The 15,098-nt window shown below is 36.9% G+C and overlaps 1 pseudogene; it reads left to right on the top strand.

The window, feature by feature from the left end:
* The window catches only part of LOC139044071 (centromere-associated protein E-like), a 79,770-nt pseudogene extending 64,966 nt beyond the window's left edge, over positions 1-14,804 (top strand).
* Positions 14,805-15,098: the final 294 nt, after the last annotated feature.

The raw sequence follows: 15,098 nt of genomic DNA, 5'->3' as shown, positions 1-15,098 counted from the left end.
CTGTAGAGCTCTCCTCCAACACCATATCTCAAATGAGTCCATTTTTTCCTGTCAGCCTTCTTCACTGTCCAGCTTTCGCACCCACACATAGTAATTGGGAATGCGAGGATGTTGATAATCTTGGCCTTGGTCTCTAATGATACTCCCTTACTGTTGATGATCTTTCCTGATTCTTCCATCGCTGCCCTTCTGAGTCACAGTCTTCTCTTGATTTCTTGGCTGCGGTCTCCATTTAAACTGATGACTGAACCAAGGGAAACAAAACCTTTAACAATTTCAGTGTCTTCATGGTCTACATTAAAGTTGTATAGTTCTTCTGTAGTCATATCTGTCTTCTTCATGTTTGAATGCAGTCCTGCTTTGGCTCTTTCTTCTTTCACGCTATTCTGTGTGAACTTTCTTCTTACACACTATTGTGTGTGTGACTTACTGTTTTTGTAAACTGTATATTCACATGCGTAGATACATATAGAAAATTTCTAGAAGGATACACTTGAAAGAGTTTAGTAGTCATCGCTTTAGAGTCAGTGGGGGTTCTGAGATGGGGGAACTTAATCTTAATTATATGCCTTTGGATTTTTCCACATACTTGTATTTTTCAGCATAAAAACTAGGTAATAAAAATAAAGGGAAAGATATGTTACATGTATTCCTCTAAAGTGTCAATTAACAAATATACTTTCTGTAATTAGTGTTAATTTAAAATGTAAGTGCCTATTTAATATGCTTAGCACCATGCTAACTAGTAAATAAAATAAGTACTAACCTTATATAAAATCTGGGCCTCTTTTAGTCCTAAATGATCAGCTTCTAAATGAAAAAAATAATACATGTATAAATTGAGTGACATTTGGAGTCTCCATCTATCCTATGTTGATGCAATCTGAAAGATTAATACCTATATATGATCTTTGTTTCATATAAACTGTGATTCTGTCTTCAAGGCACACCTTATATATGTGTGTTTTTTTTAATAGAAGATTCAAGAGCTGGAAACTTCACTACGTGAAGCTAAAGAAACTGCCATGCAAAAGGAAGACAAGATTATAAAGATACAGAAAGAGCTTGAGATGACTAATGATATAATAGCAAAACTTCAATCACAAGTTAATGAATCAAATAAATGCCTTGAAAAAACAAAAGAAATGATCCAAGTACTTCAGGTAACTTAAAACTCATTTTATAAATAAAGGCATAATTTTATAAATTATGCATAATAAATATAAATAAATGCATACGTTTATTTTCATGCCAAATAATGATTGTTTTCATCTTCCTGTAAAAATTATTTTTAAAAAACATAAATATTCTTGACAGTTTAAAATATATCTTATTTTTTTAATTTTTTTTAATTTTTTTACTTTTCAAAGTAAGGAAATTTTTTATTTTCACTTTAATTTCTGAATGCCAAAAATGTAGAGGATGTATGTTTGTATATCTCTAGTAGTATATTGCAACATTTTTTCATAAATATGTTTTTTTTAAATTTTTTATTATTGCAGTAACATTGGATTATAACATTATATAACTTTCAGGTGTACATCATAATATATTTCGAATTCTGTGTAGATTACATCATGTTCACCCCACAAAGACCAATTATCCATCACCACACGTGTGTCTAATCACCCCTTTTGCCCTTCCCCCTCCTCCCTTCCCTTCTGGTAACCACCAATCCAGTCTCTCTTGCTCTGTGTTTGTTTGTCATTTTTATCTTCTACTTATGAGTGAGATCATATGGTATTTGACTTTCTCCCTCTGACTTATTTCACTTAGCATAATACACTCAAGGTCCATCTATGTTGTCACAAATGGCCAGATTTCATCATTTCTTATGGCTGAGTAGTATTCCATTGTGTATATATACCACATCTTCCATTCGTCCCTTGATGGGCACCTAGGTTGTTTACAAGCCTTGGCTATTGTGAATAATGATGTGATGAACATAGGGGTGCATATATCTTTTATGCCTTTGTGTTTTCAAGTTCTTTGGATAAATACCCAGCAGTGGGATAGCTGGATCATATGGTAGATCTATTCTTAATTTTCTGAGGCATCTCCATACTGTTTTCCATAGTGGCTTCACCACTTTGCACTCCCACCAGCAATGTTTGAGGGTTCCTTTCTCTCCACATCCTCTCCAACACTTGTTGTTTCCTGTCTTGTTAATTATAGCCATTCTGACCAGAGGGAGGTGATATCTCATTGTAGTTTTGATTTGCATTTCCCTGATAGCTAATGATGTTGAACATCTTTTCATGAGCCTGTTGGCCATCCATATATCTTCTTTGCAGAAATCTCTGTTCAGATCCTTTGCCCACTTTTTAATTGAGTTGTTGGTTTTTTTCTTGTTGAGACTTTCTTTTTATTTTTCAAAAAAATATGCTTCTTATCTAAATATTTAATACTCTGTTAGATAAGTACATTTTAAAATTATATTTTTTTCTACTTAATCCCCTGTTATTGAGTCCCACCTGGTAGCCTATGGGCTTAATCTAACCTGTTTTCTCTAGAAAGAGCAGAGTTGAAATGTTTTTGAGCTTGAATGCCGTTACACAAGTCGCACCCTCCTTCATCACAGCCTTCCTTCCTCGTCTGAGCCACAGCTACTTCTCACTCTTCTGCTACTTGGGTCGGATCCTAATAGGCATTTTGTTCACTGTTCCTGCTCCAGTGTCTCTTCTCTTCATTCAAAAATTAGAAACAAGCCAAGAATGCCTACTCTTTTCATTATTTAACATTGTTCTAAAAATTCTGGTTCTTTCAATGAGACATGAAACAGAGAGGCAAGAGAAAATAATCTTAATTTTGTTTTTAGAAATTGTTAGTATAGCTAAAAACCAAGAAAATCAACTGTAAAGCTTTAAAATCCTTGAGAGTAATTTTTTAATACTTTAAATAACTAAATGATCACATTTTTATTCATTCAGCAAGTATTTGTTGAATACCTACTATGTGTTGGTCATTGTTCTAGATGCCATGTGTACTACAATGGAAAAAAAATAAAGCCTCCTTGAAGAGGCTTACATTCTGCTTCATGAAGTCAGAAAATAAACAAGTATATATGTTTGTTAAACGGTGAGAAGTGCAATGGAAAAATATTAAGCCAGACAGAGGTATATAGGTGCAGGGTGAGAGTGGGTGTGAGTAGGAGTGTGATTTTGTAAGGGGAGTTGAGGAGAGCCGCACAATTAAGATGACGAAGTGATGGTGTGAGCTGTCTGGTAGGGAAGGGCCTTCTAGGCAAAAGAAGTAGCAAATGCGAAGGCCACAACACAGAAGTAGTTGAGATGTATTCAAGGAAACAGCAAGAAAGCCAGCGTCTCCTGAGCAGCGTGGGCAAGGATAGAAGGGGAAATAGGTGAGAAGTAGCAGAGAGCCAAATCATAAAGCATCTTGAAAGCTATTTGTAAGCACTTTGGGTTTTATTCTGGATGAGATGGGAAGTCATCAGAGGATTTTGGCAAAATGATATAGTCTGACTTAAATTTTTAAAGGCTGCCCTTTGAAAATAGAATCCAGGAAGGCGTGTTTGTTAGTGACGTGCCAGCTCCTACAACAAAGGGAACCACAAAATGCAATGGCTCAAACAAAACAGAAGCTTATTTCACACGTAAAAGTGTGGGTTCCAGCTTGGCAAGTGGCTCCTTTCCACATGGTCATTCAGAGGCCCCCGTTTCTCCCATCTTGTTTCTCCAGCACTTCCTTGGTGCTGTTTTCATCTGCATGGTTAAAGCCCAGTTGTAAGCTGTCCGTGCTCAGGCTCACAGAAAAGGGACAAGATGGAGAAGCTAAAAATTGTCTTAAAATCTGTACTCATAAAGGCTCTGGCCCAGAAGTGGCACATGTCTCTTCCTCTCATATTTCTTTTTTTTTGCAAAATATTTAGATTCAATTTATCAAAGAGAAAGCCAAACACGTACCTCTCGTATTTCTTGGAGTCAGAGATGATTCCAAAGTTTTTGGCCTGAGCAGCCAAGAAGATAGAGTTGCTACATACGGAAATGGGAAAGACTGCCAGAAGAGGAAGTTTGAAACCAGGAAAGTTCAGTTTTGGACATGCTGAATTGGAAATGCCCACTGGGGACACCCAAGTTGAGATATGACTTAGGCAATTGAATATCTGAGTCTGAGCAAGATATAGGCGAGAGGTTTAAGTTTGGGGAATCATCAGCGTATAAAAATCATGAGACTGGACGAGGGCATAAGCATAATGGAGAGGAGATGTGGAGTAACCAAATGATACTGAGATGGAGCAGCCAGTGAGTGAAAAAGAAAAGGGGGTCTGGGCAACAGAGTGGTTCCAGTTTCTTCATATAAGTGAAGCTAGTGTTTCAAGAAAAAGGGAGTAAGCGACAAATTTCTCCACACTCAGTATAGATTGGTACAGGTGTCTATGGAGAGAGGAATATCTTTCCTGCATACTAAAAGTAACCATTTAGATAATATAATAGAGTATGCCATTGTACAGCATCCATGAGGAAAGAAAGCAAAGTATAGGGTATCCATAAAATCTTTATACAGTTTGAATTTTTAAGAATCTGTTTCTGTATTTTATATAAATATTCTATAAAATGCAACAGTATATTTAACTCGAGATTTGGCATAGTAAAATGCAAAGATATTAACTTTTAACCTATTCACCACTATTTTAATTCACCTGGATATAGCTGTCCAATATAATGTAGGGTTTATTAAGTGAATATAGAAGAAAGTAATTTGAACAAATGACTCATTAACAGTTTTGTTTAAATCTTGATACATTTCCTCTGTTGTATCTTTACAAATTATTTATATCAAGTAGCAGTAAATTTGTTAAAAATTCAAACTGTGCTAGTACTTTAGGGACATCCTGCACAGTGGGAAAAAAAGATCTTATTTATAACTGGCACAAAATATAAAATGCTCAAGTGACTAACCTTAACAAAAAATGAGGCAACATATATGAAAAGAACAACAAAACTCTAAAAGGAAATATAGGAGAGCATGTGGTTTAAAATAAGAAATATGCCATTTCCTAGGTTGTAACCTAAATACTGTACAACCATCAGTTTTTCCCAAATTAATTTCTAAAGTTAATGTAATTCAAATCAGAATCTCAAAGGAATTCTTTTTCTGGTAGAGCAAAGAAAGTTTCTCAGCAGACTCCATCTAAAATAGGATGAGCAGGTGCTGTTCACTGAGAACACAGGCGCTCAGACTCCTCAGGCGGCTAGAGGATGTTTAAGGCTGTCAGCGCTTCTGAGTGCAGCTTGGGCACACGTCATGTGTTTGAAATAAGGAATTCTCACTGTCTTTCATTTCTAAGAGAGTATTTCCAATTTCAATTTCTTTTACTCAAGAATTGTTTTAAAACTGTTATATATGACTAATTTATTTCATTATATTGTGGCAAAAAAATTACTGCAATTTCTCCATTTTTAGAATATATTGAAATTTTCTTTTAGGTGTCATAAATGAATAAATATTTTTAGAGTTCTTTGAACTTTTAAATCAAAATGTATACAAATAGATCAATGGAACAAAATAGAGAGCCCAGAAATATATACACACAAATATAGTCAGTTCATCTTTGACAAAAGAGCAAAGGCAATTCAATGGAAAAGGGTAGTCTTATCAACTAGCGGTGCTGAACAACTGGGCACCTTTCACAAAAATTAACTCAATTGATTGTAACCTAAATCTAAAACACAAAACTAGAAAATGCCTAGAAGATAACGTAGGAGAAAATCGAGGTGACCTTGGGTTTGGCATTGACATTTTTTTACATACAACACCAAAAGCATAATCTATGAAGGAAAAAAATTGATAAACTGGACTTCATTTAAATTAAAAATGTTTGCCCTATGAAAGACAAGCCACAGACTGGAAGAAAATCTTTGCAAAACACATATCTTTCAAGAACTGTTATCCAAAATATACAAAGAACTCTTAAAACTCAATAATTAGAAAGCAAACAGCCTGATTTAAAAATAGGCAATGGATCTGAACAGACACTTCACCAGAGAAGATACACACATGGCAAATAAGCATATGAAAAGATGCTCCACATCATATGTCATTAGAAAATTGCAAATTAAAAAACAATGAGATACCACTGTACATCCACTGTATCTCAAAATATAATGGCCAAAATCCGGAACACTGACTACACTAAATGCTGGCAAGGAGTGGGGCCAGGAGCTCTTGCTCACTGCTGGTGGGAATGCAAGTGGTACAGTAGCCACTTTAGAAGAGAGTTTGGCAGTTTCTTACAAAACTGACACCACTCCAGCCAGTCATATGCTCAAGGAGTCCCTGATATCAGCATCTGGTCCAGAAAGCCAGGGTATTTTACTGGTGCCATGACTGAGCAAATACTGGGCTCCTCCCAGAATGGGCTTATCTGACCTAGTCAGCAACCTCCTTAAGCTGAGCATCTCAGCTATGGAAGCTTGCATCTTTTTAGTCTTTGCTAACTACGTGTGTGTGCAAATGTTTTTATAGGCACTGGGGGTAACGCCTAGAGGAATGAAGAGCTCTCTGGGTCCCTATTTAGATGGTTTATTTTTGTATTCAATATATAATAGTAATCCATAGTATGGCTGTGGTAACAGCAATAAAAGAAATGAATGATTTATTCAGCAATAATAAGAAATGAGCCATCAAGCCACAAAAGACATGGAGGAACCTTAAATGCACATTGCTAATTTTAAAAAGCCCATCTAAAAACACTGCATACTGTATGACATTCTGGAAGAGGCAAAACTAGGCGAACAGGAAAAGATCAATGATTACTAAGGGTTCTGGGGGAGGGTGGAGGGATGGATAAGTGGAGCACAGGAGATTTTTAGGGCAGTGAAACTATTCTGCATGATACAGTGATGATGAACACGTGTCATACATTTGTCAAAACCCATGGACTATACAATGCAAACAATAGACTCTAATGTAAACTGTGAACGTCAGTTAATAATGTATCGATATTGGCTCATCATTTGTAACAATCATACCACACTAAGATGTTAATAATAGGAGAAACTAGGGGAGGACACGGGTATTACCGGGACTCTATGTACTCTGCTCAATTTGTCTATAAACCTAAAATTGCTCTAAAAAGTTAAACCTATTTATTAAAAAAGATTTTTGTATATGTTTGTATGTATATATGACTGATTTTTTTTCTGAGTCGAAGTAGATGTATGGCTAGATTGAACCAACCTTGAGTACAGAATATCCCCAATAATGTTATATAATATTTTGTGCCTTGAATTCAGTTCTACTTTGATATTTATATTACTGTTCATCTCTTGTCTTATTTTCCTGATTTACCTTTATCTACCCATTTCATTCGTTTCAACCTTTCTGTTTCATTTTGTTTAAGTATATTGTTTTTTAATTGGGAAAAATATTTGTTTTAAGAAATAGAAGTCATAGGTTTTCTAATTACACATTAGCTTCCAATAGCTTCACATGTACTTCACATCAAATATCTATTTGTTACTCATTTTAGGGTTAAAATTTGTGCCTTTCCTCCTTTTCATATGTTTGGAGTTTGCTGTTTTAAAATGTTCCTACTATATTAGGTAGTTAACAAGTCTTTGAAACTGCTCTAAAATTACTTTATTTCTCTTTTCTCTAAAACCTTTAGGACAAAGTTGCTTTAGGAGCTAAGCCCTATAAAGAAGAAATTGAAGAGCTCAAAACAAAGCTGGTGAAAATAGACCTAGAGAAGATGAGAAATGCCAAGGAGTTTGAAAAGGAGTATGTCTTTGTCTTAATTGAATATGACTTTAGTAGCTTAAACTTCCTTTCTAAACTGTATAAATTTAAAATATATTAAGATATTGTTATTGCTTTTTATAAAATAAATACAAACATCTACAGATTTTAAAGTTATTAAATTCTCATTATGTATGCAAAGGTTTTGAAAACAAGCACAATTCTGATCAATTACTGACATACTATGTCTTTGGATACTTCTTGTTCAATCATATAGGAACAGCTTAAAAATGGCCTTTTTTGTTTGAAAGTGAATATTAAGAACGTGTGTGTGTTTTTAGCAGTTTGTCTAAGGTTTCTGTTGGTTCTCTTAATTTCATTTGTTCTTCCTATTGTATTTTTGTGTAAGGTTTTATTTCCTTTTAAATTGTAGTACTTAGTGCCCAAGAGCATATTCCCTTTTTATTGATTTATTTATGTATAGTACCATATACAATAGCATGCCTAAAGTTCTTTGTGGTATAGCATAATGAAAAGAACATTAAACAGAGAGTCAAGGAAACTGAATTAGAAATATAATGTTGCCACTTATTAATATGTCACCTCTGACTCCTCACACTTTTTATTCTTCCTGTAAATGTTTAATAAATGTTTAATGATGATATCTAATTTTGCCCAAAAAGTCGCACTCTGAATCTTCATGCATTCTAACCAGCCTTCTATTGATAGGACTGTTGGTTTTAGTGGAGCATCATTAAAAAGGCAATTTTAGTGGCCAGCCCAGTGGCACGGTGGTTAAGTTTGCACATTCCGCTTCGGTGGCCCAGGGTTCACCATCCTAGGTGTGGACCTACACATCACCTGTCAAGCCATGCTGTGGTAGGCATCCCACATATAAAGTAGAGGAAGATGGGCACCGATGTTAGCTCAGGGCCAGTCCTCCTCAGCAAAAAGAGGATTGGTGGCAGATGTTAGCTCAGGGCTAATCTTCCTCAAAAGAAAAAATTTTTTTTAAATAAATGCAAAGCAATTTTATATAGAATAGAATCAGCAGATACTTTCAGTCTCTAAGAAAGGCAGAAAGTCTCATAATTTAGCATTGCCAATTAACACTCAAGCAAATAATTAACAGAATGTCTTTTTCTCCTGGGTGCAATGAGCAGACTGTGACCTCTGACTGTGTCACCTCAGATCAGAGCTGCAGTCGAGTGTGCTTTCCTTACAGTATATACAGGAAGGTGCTTTTGGTTTTACGCTTTGGTAATTGTTGTACCTTCAAGAGGTTTCTAGGACCTCATGATAACAACCCAATTATTTGTTTTATGGTGCCCCTGAATGTAATTTTGCTCAATATCCAGTTAATGATACCTATTGGGCTTTCAGAAATTTTAAAAGAATTGGTTTCTCAATGTTAAAAAAAAATTGCCCCTGCAGCCAAACAGAACACTTCCAATTTGATGGTGTTATTTATGGCTATAAAGTGCATGATACCAGGGGGTATCGTGAGGGCTTACCTACTGCTGCTTATGCATATCATATCAATGTGATGTATCTTATCAGAAAATTCTTGACAGCAGTTCTGTTTATTCTTCCATTAAAAATTAGTTGCTGGCCTTTTACATATTTCTGTTGTTATTCTTAATAGAATTACTTGTACAAAAGCCACTGTAGAACATCAAAAAGAAGTTATAAGGCTATTGAGAGAAAATCTTAGACGAAATCAGCAGGCCCAAGATACTTCAAGTAAGTAGAAAATGCTGATATTTCCAGATCTTTTTCCATCTTACTTCTCAGTATACTTACACATTTTGAAGACTGCTACTATATATATGACAGTCAAGAATAAACCTGTTAATCACTAATTTATAAAGAACTATTTTTAAAATGAATTCATTGAGATCATATTTATCCTGTGATACCTCCTTAAGTTTCCTGTAATCTCAACTATTTATCCATTATAGATTCTTAAAAACTATGAATGTAACCTGTGCGCTATCAGATCTTTACATATTAGTGAAGATACCTTCAGTAGTATACAAGAATGACTTACCTGTCAAGGTAGACATACCCTTCCCAATAAAACACAAGCATATCTTAATAGATTTTAACCATGTGCACTGTAAAAACATAGTCAGTATACAGTAAATATTATCCTACTTGTTGTTGGTACTGAAAATACAGACTTGATGCTTACTGGCAAACTCTTTGAAACTTATCTTAGATACAGTTTTCAAATCTAATCATCAAATTTCTGCATATACATTCCTCAAACTGTATCTTTTCCCATATTTCTGTCTCTTATGTTTCATTTGAAAAGAGAGAATGCTGAACAGTACTTGGGGCAGCTTTGTGTAGTGGGTCCAGCATCGAAATAACGTCACGAACAGTTCTCTAAGCTGACTGCCCTCACTTAACAGCCTGTGAAATCATGAGGAGAACGCCTGACCTTCTAGATTGGATATAGACTTGTAAGGATCAGGCTAAAAGTTGTGTGTGAAAGCACACTGAAAATTCTAAATGTCAGGCAAATGCAAGATGATGTTTGTGTGTATTATTGTCCACGCATTGTCTGGTGCTTGTTTAGTTTGAACTGCCCTAGTGTCCATTGCAGGATAATTGCAGCTCCTACCTGGAAAACTTCAAGGGGTAAAAATAGAACTTTTGTTGTTAGAGAAGGGTCAGGATGATTCCTTCTAATTTGTGACTTTCAGGTACGTGTTGTACCTGAATTCAGAATAATTCAAAAGGAAATGGACATTGAGTGTCTTCCCCACACTCATCTTGCCCCTCCCTTGTAAACAGTCAGTGACCCAGTGGATCATTCCACTTTCTAAGCACCTCACACTTTTATGCAATTTTACCTAAAATTTACAAAACAGTTCTTTACATTACTTGTACACATATGGTGTAAAATACTGGATAGTATATTCTTTAATAGCAGTCTAAGGTTTATTTAGTTAACAAATACGTGTTGAGTATTGGGAGCACATTGACTGCCTTGGGGTGGACCCCACACACGCTGTGTGGTGGAAGCAGCCCTCCAGGGGACCCCACTGGCGTCGAGAGTAGACAGTGAAGGGCAGCTCCGACTGCTGCCGTCACCGTGAGTGATCCTAGCAGGTGGTGGTGGTGGAGATAGTGGGTGGAGAGAAGCAGGGGTTCCGCAGATACTTAGAATCCATGATGGAATTGGCATAGGAGGTGAGGGAAGAGGAGGAAGTCAAGGGTGACGTTCAGGGAGATGGTGCTGAGATGTTTTGTTTTTTATAGTGATTTATTGAACTTACTAATGTTTCCTTTATTGTGAACTTTGGAGATAATTAAAATTATCACCTGTCTGTGTGTTTGCCTCCCACAGTGATATCAGAACATACTGATTCTCAGCCTTCAAGGAAACCCTTAACCTGTGGGGGTGGCAGCGGCATTGTACAAAGCACAAAAGCTCTTATTTTGAAAAGTGAATATATACGGCTAGAAAAGGAAATTTCTAAGTTAAAGCAGCAAAATGAACAGTTAACAAAGCAAAGGAATGAAATGTTAAGGTAAGATCTGCTTACCTGATACAGGAATTATGCTTATGGTGGTATGTGTGGGAGAGGATGATGCCTACACATGCATATATATTTTTTGCAGTGGGCAACCCCTCACACATATAGGGGAAGTAAATTTTAGAGCTCATGTAATGTGTCTTTTTGAAAAGGAATGAGAATATGGTAGCACCATTCCAGAGGTTTGCTATCCATCAACTGACCTTTTTTTTTTCCTGAGGAAGATTCGCCCTGAGCTAACATGCCAATCTTCCTCTATTTTTAGTATGTGGGCTGCCAGCACAGCATGGCCACTAACAGAGTGATGTGGGTCCACACTCGAGAACCAAACCCAGGCTGCCAAAGTGGAGTGCCCGGAACTTAACCACTAGGCCACAGGGCTGGCCCATCAACTGATTTTAGCTAAGCCTGTTTTTAACTAAGCCAAGAACCAAAAAGTAAACCAAGATCTTTGAGGGGAGCTTAAATATGCCACAAATATGCCCAAGTCAGTGAGGCTTTACTCAAAGGAGAATCCCTCAGGTCCATTATTGTAGCCCATTAACCTTTATAAACAGTTGTAAAAAATTTAATTAATTGGCTTCTACCAAAGATTAGAATCTTGTGCTAATCTTTACTAATGATGCAATAGAAGAAAAATAGGCATTAAATAAATATGCAAATAGCTACTGTTCTGTGTGAGGCTATTAAACAACAAAAAAAGCAAACAGGACATTATGAAAGGGTCCAACAGAGGGATCAGACCTTATCTAGATGTGGGGAGGGGCGGTGATCAAGAAACTAATATGTAAGAGTAGATCTGAAAATGAGTAGCAGTTAGGCTTGATGACAGTAGAGATGGCTAAGCCTTCTAGGCTGAGGGAACAGCATGTGCACAGGCTTTGAGTCAAAGAGGAAAGTGGAACAGAAAGACATGCAGTGTGGCCAGAGCATACAGAATGAGGCAGAGTAAGTGCAAGATGCGATGCCAGAGGCCACTGGTCCAGATTACACATTGCAGGTCATTCTGAGGCAGCTGGGGTGGTCTCCTAAATGTAACGGGAGGATTACCACCACTGGAGGATTTTAAGCTGGGGCCTAATGAGCTCATACGGCGTCTCTAGCTGCTAGAGCAGAATGGGGGGGAACCCAAAAGTGTGAGGTTGTATCAACACACTTGGCTGACTGATCAAAGAAAGGAGAGCAGGGCCTAGGATTGCTTCCCAGGCTTCTCTGAAGGAGTGAATAAATGCAGGCAGCATTTCCTGTGGGAAGCAACACTATAAGTAATCCAGAAAAGCACAGTGTAATATATCTTTTAAAATAACAAAGGTACATTAAAGATTCATCCATCCAGAAGACTAACTTATCAAATTATTGCCACAGAGTATCAGTAGATAAACCATGCTGGACGACATCACTGATTCATTTGAAACCTAATATCATACTTTTCAAGATTCTGTGATCACGGAGATTTAGTACAATTTTTCAATTTATATTGACCTCATTTCATTTTCTGAACTGTGGAAATAATCCAAACTTAGGAAGCATTAGGTTGAAATTAAAATGTAAATATGATAAAATGGTAAATTATATGTCACATATATTTTACCACAATTAAGAAAAAAAATTTTATGTAAATATGAATATATTTCTGGAATTGAGCAGTCTTACAGTCTCTTTTATTTTTCCCCACATTTAAGCAATAATCATCATCTTTCCAATGAGGTCAAAATGTGGAAGGAGAGAACTCTTAAAAGAGAAGCTCACAAAGAAGTGACTTGTGAGAATTCTCCAAAGTCTCCTAAAGCGACCGGACCAGCTTCTCAAGAGAGACAGCATACGCCTTCTCAATGCAAGGAACGGAATTTACAAGATCCTGTGCCAAAGGACTCACCGAAATCTTGGTTTTTTGATGGCCGATCAAAGTCTTTCCCAGCACCTCACCCAGTTCGCTATTTTGATAACTCAAGTCTAGGCCTCCGCCCAGGTGGGTAAATATACTGGTTACTTGGGGATCGGGGATAACGGTTGGAACTCATTTGTCCCCTGTGGCCCCAAAGGGCAAGTTTAGACAAGAGAAGATGTCATGGAGAAGCTGCACTGCAGAGATGTCATTTGCTGTCTCTGTGAGAAGTTTCTCCAAAGCACAGCACTGAAGTGAAATCACTTTTTACCCCGAGGGAAGTCTTATTCTGCCTCCTGAACCTTCAACTTTTCCCTCAGATAGACAAGCAGCTCTCGAGGACACAGAGAGACACCATCCTACAAACATAACTACTTTTACTGCAAAAGACCTTCTTATCAATTCAATGGGCCAGTATTTCCAGTAGCATTATATTCATTTTACACAAGCCAGATCATAGACTTATATCATTTACATATTCATTCAATGAACAGAAATTTTTGGTCTCCACCTATGTGTCACATATTGCACCCTGATGGTACATTGATAACCAAACCAGATATGGCCCCTGCCTTCCTGGAGTTCACAGTCTAGTGGGTATAGACGGTGATCAAGTAGTCAAAAAAGGTACAGTTCTAGAGTTCAAAAGCCTATGAGTTTTTAATAGGTTGTTTTAGGAACATAAGGAAGTCTTCCTTGAAGAAGGGGACTGAGATCTAACAGGTTAAGGTGAGTTAGCTTAACAAAGAGGGGAGGGGAAGGCGATTCAGGCAGAGGGAACAGGGTCGGCCCAGCTGGGAGAGACCGTAACCAGGGGAAGGGTTGGAAAACCACGTGTGGCCAGAGCGCAGTGCACACAGGTTCCTCTGGGTGAAGTCGGTGAAGCCAGAGAGAGAAGAGCCAGATGCGCAGGACTTTGTGGGTTGTGGAGAGGAATTTTTACTTCATCCTGGGAGCATGCTAGAGGAAGCCGTTGAAAGATGTTAAAGAACAGCAGGAGAACATAATGGGTTATCAATTTGAAAACATTACCTCAGCTGTAAGGTAAACTGTATATAAGCTGTATGTTGTGTTGCAACCAAACGTGTTTTTTAATAAGATGACTTTTGCTTTCTATTTTTTTCTCAGAAGAACAAACTGCTGGAGCAGAGAGTGTGGATCCTCAGCCAGGCCCTTGGCACGCCTCCTCAGGACAAGCTGTGCCCGAGTGCAAGACTCAGTAAACTCTGCTGTCACTTTTCTAGGGGCCTAGTGTTCCTTATTTAGAAATGACTGTATTTGTTACTTTATTTTTCTATCCCTGGCAATGATGTCACAGTCCAACTTAATTTCAATTCAGTTTGCACTTTGCCATTAGAAATTGAGGCATTCCAGTCATTTAGAATGGTGATAGACTGCCTTCTTCCTGAATGTGATAATACTTTAGAAGTTGAATTGTTTTATTTATTTATATATTTTGTGAAGAATAAAGTTATTGAAGGAAATTTCCAGTCTTTCCGTGTATACATAAAATGTATACATTTTCATTAATCTCGTTATCCACATGTGACTTAGATAATACATAAATTAAAGCATCATTTAATTAACAAAATTCCTAAACCTGGGCTCCCCGCAACACATAAAGCATCTATGGATGGGCTTCACACAATCTGTAAAACCTCTGAAATTTTATCTTTTGTGTGTGGATTCAGTTTTCTAGGATACTAGGGTCCCTACTTTCTTATAACATACTCTCTGAGAGGTCTGTTACTCTATAAGAGGTTAAGAACTGTGGTTTTAGAGAGTATCTGATAGTACTTTTATATCATATGACTTTGAAAAACCATATAAAACAGCAAGTTGCATAAGGTTTAGAACAGAGTTAGTGATTTCAAGGCATTCTTGGCTCTTTGGTAAGAAGACATTCAAAGGGAGAGATTATTAATTATATCATAGCCATCACTGTTAAAGTCTATGAATTGGTT

This window comes from Equus asinus, unplaced genomic scaffold (assembly GCF_041296235.1).
Source record: "Equus asinus isolate D_3611 breed Donkey unplaced genomic scaffold, EquAss-T2T_v2 contig_583, whole genome shotgun sequence".
Lineage (NCBI taxonomy): Eukaryota > Metazoa > Chordata > Mammalia > Perissodactyla > Equidae > Equus > Equus asinus.
Note: the sequence above shows the minus strand (reverse complement) of the source record. Positions and strands in the feature narration are given on the sequence as shown.